Genomic DNA, 8,311 nt, shown 5'->3' with positions numbered 1-8,311 from the left:
CAAATATTTTCCAAATCATTTCTAAAAAATATGTACGGTATCAGATTAATCTAATTTCTGTGCACTGAGGACAAGCAAGTCCTAGGTTACAAACTGAACTCTCCAATGGATAATGACAGACACAACAGAGTAGCTGCAGAAGCAGAGACTGAAACCGATACTGATAATTACAGCTCAGAAAATGATTCTGATTACATTTCATGCCCATTCATTGAAACTTAGTCCCACACTCTCTTCTATACACTTCCTCCCTCTTCAATTATTTTAATGAGAATGTTTTTATTATTATTATTTAATACTGTGGAGAGGAAATATGAATAATTGTTACTTCTGGATTTTTAAAAATTGTTTTGTGGAGGTTTTTTGTCTGTTCCACATAAACTAGTAAACAGTTCAGGAGACTGTTGCTCCATTTGTTACAATTACAAATAAATATTATTTAAAAAGTAAATTCTGTTTGTAATAATTGTTTGGATACAGTATATTTTTTATATGCTAGTTGTGATAATTTCATGCCAAGTAAAAATGTCCATAGTCATATTTTATGTTCCTAAAGTTAACAGAATGACTTTCAATCTGGAAAAGAAAAAAGAAGTGCTAATGTAGCATTTTTTTCAATTTTTCGAAAAAAATTCCGGGTTTTTTTTTTTAAAAAAACAACCTGGTTTTTTTCCTGAGATTCAAAATTTCCAGAAATTTTATATCTCTAGGCCCTTAGCCAGGATTTTGTGGCTTGTGGAACAATTTTTTTTCCTGGTGGGGCTGAATTTCTCAGTGCAGAAAGAAAAGCCATTTAGCCAACAGAAAGCTGTTACCAGGGTAGATCTCTAAATTGCAAGCTGCCCACCACTTTACATGACAGTTCTCAGCTGCTGCAAGTGTCTGCCGGCCTTAGCAACAATTTCTGAGAACAAGCTGGCAGGTGGGTGTGGTGACTTCAAGAAAGCTAATATTTAGGCAGAAAAACTCTCTTAAAGGAGACCAATTTCTTTACGCAGAGTTTGGATTTATATCCTGCCCTTCACTACCCGAAGGAGTCGCAGAGCAGCTTGCAGTTCCCTTCCCCTCCCCACAACAGACACCCTGTGAGGTATGTGAGGCTGAGACAGCTCTTTCCAGAACTGCCCTTGAGTGAACAGCTCTGAAATAACTTATGACTGACCCAAGGTCACACCGGCAACTGTATGTAGAGGACTGGGGAATCAAACCTGGTTCTCTCAGATTAGAGTCCATGCTCCTAACCACTATACCAAACTGGGATCCTAGAGGTCACCTACTCCAACCCCCTTGCTCAGTGTGGGAGTCAGTCAACTACAGCACCCAACTCTGCTTAAAAGAGTGCACGCCCCCTAAAAATTGTTTTAAAATGATTGAAAAAAGCATTTACAGGAGAAATTCTTGTGGGGCTGTGCCTTTAAGAAAGGGGGCAGAGCCCCCCCAAGCCCTGCCATATGTACAGGTCCGCTGTTAGCTGTTCCCCAGAGCTCCCAAGCAGGTCTTCCCTGCTACCAGAGGCAGTGTTGTGTAGTGGGTAGAAGGTGGGGTTGGGACACGGGATGCCAACGTGGTGCCGTTGGGCACTATGGCGCCTGCTGACAGTTTTTCTTGGCACCTAGCTAGTGTTTTTAGAAAGTGGGCAGAACCAAGTCGGGCTTTTGCCCAACCAGACTTCTGACTGGCCACTGGATATTTGGTTGGCTGTGCCGGTTTCTATTTAAAAACGTTGCTTCACAGCAGCTGCCACCACAGCACAAGGATCTTGACTGTGTGGCTGAAGGTGAGCTGCGGTGGCCATTTTGTGGCTGGCTCTGTCTCCGGTGGCAGCCATTTTGTACATGTGCCCACCATGCTAGTGGTATATGCGGTACGGTTCCAAGCATGGACGGCTTCAAAAGCGAATTAGATAAGCATATGGAGCAGAGGTCCATCAGTGGCTATTAGCCACAAGGTATAGATAGGGGCTCTGGGGCAAGTGATGCTCTGTCTTCTTGGTGCTTGGGGTGTGTGTGTCAACAGTGGGAAGGCTTCTAATGTCCTGGCCCCACTGGTGGACCTCCTGATGATTTTAGTATTTCTGGCCACTCTGTGACACAGAGTGTTGGACTGGATGTGCCTTTGGCCTGATCCAACATTGGCGTCTCTTATGTTCTTATAGATAAACATATGGAGCAGAGGTCCATCAGTGGCTATTAGCCACAAGGTATAGATAGGGACTCTCAGTCTGGGGCAAGTGATGCTCTTTATTCTTGGTGCTTGGGGGGGGGTCAACAGTGGGAGGGCTCCTAGTGTCCTGGCCCTACTGGTGGACCTCCTGATGGCACCTGGTATTTTTGGCCGCTGTGTGACACAGAGTGTTGGACTGGATGTGCCTTTGGCCTGATCCAACATTGGCGCCTCTTATGTTCTTATGGATAAACATATGGAGCAGAGGTCCATCAGTGTCTGTAAGCCACAAGGTATAGATAGGACCTCTCAGTCTGGGGCAAGTGATGCTCTGTCTTCTTGGTGCTTGGGGGGGGGCAACAGTGGGAGGGCTTCTAGTTTCCTGGCCCTACTGGTGGACCTCCTGAGGGCACCTGGTATTTTTGGCCACTGTGTGATACAGAGTGTTGGACTGGATGGGCCTTTGGCCTGATCCAACATTGGCATCTCTTATGTTCTTATGCTGTCTCAGAAGTCCAAAGATACGTAGGCTCAAAAAGGTTGGGGACCCATAGAGTCGGAGAGATCCAGATTCAAATGCCTGCTCGGCCATAGAGCTCTCTGTGTGAGCTTGATTCAGTTATTCTCGCTCAGCCTGACCTACCTCGAAGAAGAAGAAGACGTTGGATTTACACCCTGTCCTTCACTCAGAGTCTCAGAGCGGCTTACAAACTCCTTTCCCTTCCCCTCCCCACAACAGACACCCTGTGAGGTAGGCGTCTGAACCGTACTGCATATAAGCAGGGCGCCAGCCCTGCTAGAGTTGTCTTAGAGTTAAGCTGAAATCACTAATAAACTATGAGCTGATCACTATACGCCTCTCGAACCCAGGACATTTCACTCTGACAGAACTACAGCTTGCCGAAGGTCATCCAGCAGGTGCAAGTGGAGGAGTGGGGAATCAAACCCGGTTCTCCCAGATTAGAGTCCGCGCTCCTAACCACTATACCAAACTGGCTCTCTCAGGGCTCTCTTATTGTGAGAATAAAATGTGGGAAGGGAGAATTATGCATGCTGCCTAGAGCCCTGTGGAGGAAGAGGGAAAATGTCCTAGATTAATAGAGAACTGGGAAGGAACCAAACTTGGGACCTTCTGCAGGGCCGGGGGTTCTCTACTGCCAAGCAATGCCCCAAATTTGCACGCAAAAGGAATTTGTGTAGCTAGTGTTCAAGCATGGTTTATTTGGGGCTATTTTGGGACGACCCTCCGCATGTTTTCCCCTCTCGGTGTTCTGTCCGGGCTTCCATACGTCCCCTTACAAAGGCACAAGCCTTGGCAACTTGGGAGCCCGTGTTTATTCAAAGTGGAAGTTTGCTCCAGATTTTAATGCATCCCTCGGGGATGTTTTGATGGGCTGTCAAGGGTTCCTTGGGCCTGGCCTTTCTCTCGGGCTGTCTTTTCACGGGCCCCTGCATTGTGCTGAGGTCGCTTCTCTTATCGTGGAGCGTTAACACCCGACACCCTTTTAATGGACTCCCGGACCAAATTTGGAGATTGCACGAGGAAGAGGAGGAGTGCCATGCACGTGAAGGATTCCTTCCAGTCCTGGTGTGGAAACCACCGCTCGCATTGCACGGACCTGTTCCACTTAAGGCTAACAAGCCCGGTGGGGATGCCCCTGCCCTAGGGTTGCCAATCCCCAGGGGGTGGCTGGAGATCTCCTGAGATTACAACCGATCTCCAGGCAACAGAGATTGGTTCACTTGGAGAAAATGGCCACTTTGGAAGGTGGACTCTACCACAGGGGTGTCAAATAGGCAGCCCCGGGGGCCGGATCAGGCCCCCACCCCCGGAGGGCTTCCATCAGGCCCGCAGTGGAATTGGCCGTCTCCTGCTTCCACGTCTGCTGCTGCATCATCGCTTGCTTCCCCAGACTCTCTTAATCACGCAGCCATTTCATGTTTTAACCTGGGTCCTGGACTCAGAACTCTGAGCAGGAGATTTCTGTGGTGAATGTCAATAAACCAAAAGTCGGTTTGCCAAATTGAACCCAAAAATCAGTAAACGATGCTGGCAACAGTGTGGAGCGACAGGGGACTTTATACATTGCTGGTGGTCTTGCCCTTCAACTCAACAATTCTGGACTCAAATATTACAACAGGTCATTTTTTATTACGGGATATAACTTACCGTTCTTACCTGAGACGGTGTTGCTGGACACCTTTCCGAAAACCCGCGAAAGAAAAGCTCTACACACATTAATCTCCACACTACTAGCTATAGCACGGATCACGCTAGCTCAAAAATGGAAAAATAAAAACCAAGCCACATTACACTGTTGACAGAATAAACTCTGGGAACACTTCATATATGGCAAAATAGTTTCTCACCAGGGTGAAATTCTCCCTAAGAACAGTTATTATCAGGATTTGTTGTATTTCTGATTTTCAGTGTTTGATGTCTCCTTCTAAATGGAATGTATTAACGTTGGTATGTTTTTGGGATATTGTGGGATTGCAAAGGTAAAGGTTCCCTTGCTCGAAAGCCAGTCGAATCCGACTCTAGGGTTGCGGTGCTCATCTCCATTTCCAAGCCGAAGAGCCAGCGCTGTCCGAAGACGTTTTCCGTGGTCATGCGGCCGGCATGACTAAACGCCAAGGCGCATGGAACGCTGTTCCCTTCCCACCGAAGTGGTACCTATTTATCTACTTGCAATTTCTTGCTTTCGAACGGCTATGTTGGCAGGAGCTGGAACTAGAGACGGGAGCTCACTCCGTCATGCGGCAACTCGGGTCTCCAACTGCTGAACTACCGACCTTCCACAGCCTGCAGTTCAGCGTCTTAACCACTTGAGCCACCGCAGCTGTTTGGTTGTCACTTAATGCAGCTAGAAGTTATAACTCTGTTACTGTTGTACTGTGTCGAAACTTTTTAAATAATAAAAACACTTACATTAAAAAAAAAAGAGTAGGTTTGCAGCTTACAGACCTAACGCTTGAAGCATGTTTTTATTTTAGGTAAAAAAGAGCCCACTTTGTGTTTGTGTCCTTTATAAAGTTTATATCTTCTCCGCTACCTGGCATTGCATTTTATGACACACGTGGCCCGGCCCAAGAAGGTCTCATTTAATGTCAGATCCGGCCCCCATAACCAACGTTCCCTCTAAGCTGTGGAGTCTTGTGAGCAGAAATTCTACTTTGTGAGCTACCAGCATTAAAGTTGTGAGCGAGCAATTTGTTTACTGCATCAATTAGTTTGCTCTGGAGCCCTCCTTCCTGAGCAAAGACAAAAATGTGTGAGCTGGAGGCTAAAAAACTATGAGGTAGCTCACACTAACTCAGCTTAGAGGGAACACTGCTCATAGCAAATGAGTTCGACACCCCTGGTCTGTGGCATTATATTCCATTGAAGTCCCTCTCCTCCCCTCCCCAAATCTCCTCAGTCTCCACCCACCAAATCTCCAGGTATTTCTGAACCCTGAGCTGGCGAGTGTACCCTGCCCCCTGCTCCTGTTTCCGGCCACCACTCAAAACGGCGGTGGGAAAATGTCCGATGGTGTGAAGTAGGGTGCTAGCTCTGGGTTGGGTCAAACTGGGGTTGTGAGACCCCTGATCTGGGTGGGGGTCCCCTTGGTTTTTCAAGCTTCTGCCCGCTGCCGGGTGCTTGGCCGGTGGGGGAAGCCCTGCCCCCAAACAGGGACATAGCATGGCGACATCCCTGATGCATCGATCGTACAGAGGTGACGTCATCACGTCAGGGACATCGCCACACAACGCTCTGGTTTGAGGGCAAAAGAGGGCAAAACTCTGTGGTGACCTGCTGGATCAGACCAGTGAAGGTCCATCTAGTCCAGCATCTTGTCTCACACAGTGGCAAACTAGTTCCTCCGGAAGGCCAACAACAGGGCAGAGAGGCCAAGGCCTTCATGAGAACACCAGAAGAGCCCTGCTGGATCAGACCAGTGAAGGTCCATCTAGTCCAGCATCTTGTCTCACACAGTGGCCAACTAGTTCCTCCGGAAGGCCAACAACAGGGCAGAGAGGCCAAGGCCTTCATGAGAACACCAGAAGAGCCCCGCTGGATCAGACCAGTGGTCAACTAGGTCCTCCGGTAGGTCAACAACAGGGCTGAGAGGCCTCGGCCTTCCCCTGATAAGAACATCAGAAGAGCCCTGCTGGATCAGACCAGTGGGGGTCCATCTAGTCCAGCATCCCGTCTCACACAGTGGCCAGCCAGTTCCTCTGGAGGGCCAACAACAGGGCGTAGAGGCCGTGGCCTTCCTCTGATAAGAACATAAAAACAGCCATGTTGGATCAGACCAGTGAAGGTCCATCTACTCCAGCATCCTGTCTCACACAGTGGCCAACCATTTCTTAGCAGGGCATAGAGTCCAATACCTTCCCCTGATGTTGCCTCCTGGCACGGGGACTCAGAGGTTAAAATGCCTCTGAATGTGAACACCAATCTTTTTTTTGGGGGGGGTGTCCGTTGATCTGGATTGTTTTTATATGGGGCTCTGAGCTTTCCCCCTTCCTTTACTGTAATCGTTTTAAAGGTTTTACCGGCAAACTCTTAACTTGTTGAGACCGCTGTTTGATGTGGATTTGATATGGCATCTAAGTTTTATTGTTTCAGGCTGGCTGTTAATGGCTGTGGTTTTATTGTCAGTCTGTTTTTAATTTGGGTTTCTTTCTCTCTCCCTTTTTTCAATTTAGAAATCTGTCCTGGATTTTTTGTTAGACGGTCAGGGTATGGGCACAGAAAATAAATATGTAATTAATATATGTAAGCCAGTACAACACCCCACAGACGTTTTGAAAAAAGATCTGCCATGAATGGACCATAAAGATGAAAGTTTTGCTCATGCAAGAGTACTTGTACATAACAGCATAAAAAAAAAATGTTTAACAGGGCAACAAAACGTACTTTCCATTCAATCATAAGCAAGCAAAAAGAATTGGGGGAGAGGGTGAACCTCGGTGTAGATTTGTTCTGTATGTGCATTTGAGACTAAAGTCAAAACAAGCCTGCTTGAAACATGTTCGTGGCACTTATGTTCATTTTATGAGAGTCTAGTGCCTCTTTATTTCGGTGGAACATTCTGTAGTCTAGCACCTCCTTTGTCCCACTTGTGATTTCACGGCGCTTAGAATCACATCTTGTACTTGAAGAAGATACGAAGTTCAGTTCATGGAATCTCCAGTGATAAAGGATTGCTGGAGGGGCCGTGGCTCAGTGGCTGAGGTTTTGCCTGGCATGCAGAAGGTCTCAGGTTCGATCCTCGGCATCTTCAGTTAAAAGGACCAGGCAGGAGGTGAAGTGAAAGACCTCAGCCTGAGACCCTGGAGAGCTGCTGCCAGTCTGAAAGCCAGTTCGATGTAGTGGTTAGGAGTGCAGACTCTAATCCGGGAGAAGCGGCTTTGATTCCTCACTCCTCCAGATGCAGCTGCTGGTGTGACCTTCGGTCAGTCACAAGTTCTCTCGGAGCTGTTGTCTCAGGAGCAGGTCTCTAAAGAGCTGTCTCAGCCCCACATACCTCACAGGGTGTGTTTTTTGTGAGGAGGGGAAGGGAAAGAAGATTGTAAGCTACTCTGAGACTGCTTTGGGTAGTGAAGGGCAGGGTATAAACCCAATCTCCTCCTCCTCCTCCTCCTCCTCCTCCTCCTCCTCTTCCTCTTCCTCTTCTTCTTCCTTAATGGACCAATGGTCTGATTCATAATAAGGCATAGTCAAGTGACTCCCAGGTAGCAGAAACCAAGAGCCAAATAATGCATTAGGATTTGGGATCCCTGCAAGCCACACAGCTGCTGTCCAGGAAAAACCTTTCCTGCTAGATTATGCCGAAAGTACAAATTGCTTTCCTTCCCCCTTCATGCAGATGCAAATCCAGGGAAAGGAATCTCTCCTGAAGAATGACGTCCAAAGCTCGCTCTCTCTCCCTTTCTGCTTTGGGCTCACGCTCTCTGCAAAGGGCAGCCCAGGGTAACAGATGGCCTCATAAAACCCCTCTGTTTAGACACGGCTTAGGCTGCTATTGCTCAACTCCCTAGCCTTTAGTAGACTGCGGAGATGGTCAGGAATGGAAATGAAAGAGCCAGAGAAACAGCATAAACAAACACAGCAAACGTTTGATGACTCCAGCTTTAAACAAAAAGAAGGAAAGGTTTA

This window comes from Gekko japonicus, unplaced genomic scaffold (assembly GCF_001447785.1).
Source record: "Gekko japonicus isolate JY-2015 unplaced genomic scaffold, Gekko_japonicus_V1.1 scaffold2375, whole genome shotgun sequence".
NCBI lineage: Eukaryota > Metazoa > Chordata > Lepidosauria > Squamata > Gekkonidae > Gekko > Gekko japonicus.
The sequence above is the reverse complement of the archived record's forward strand: the minus strand, read 5'-3'. Positions refer to the sequence as shown.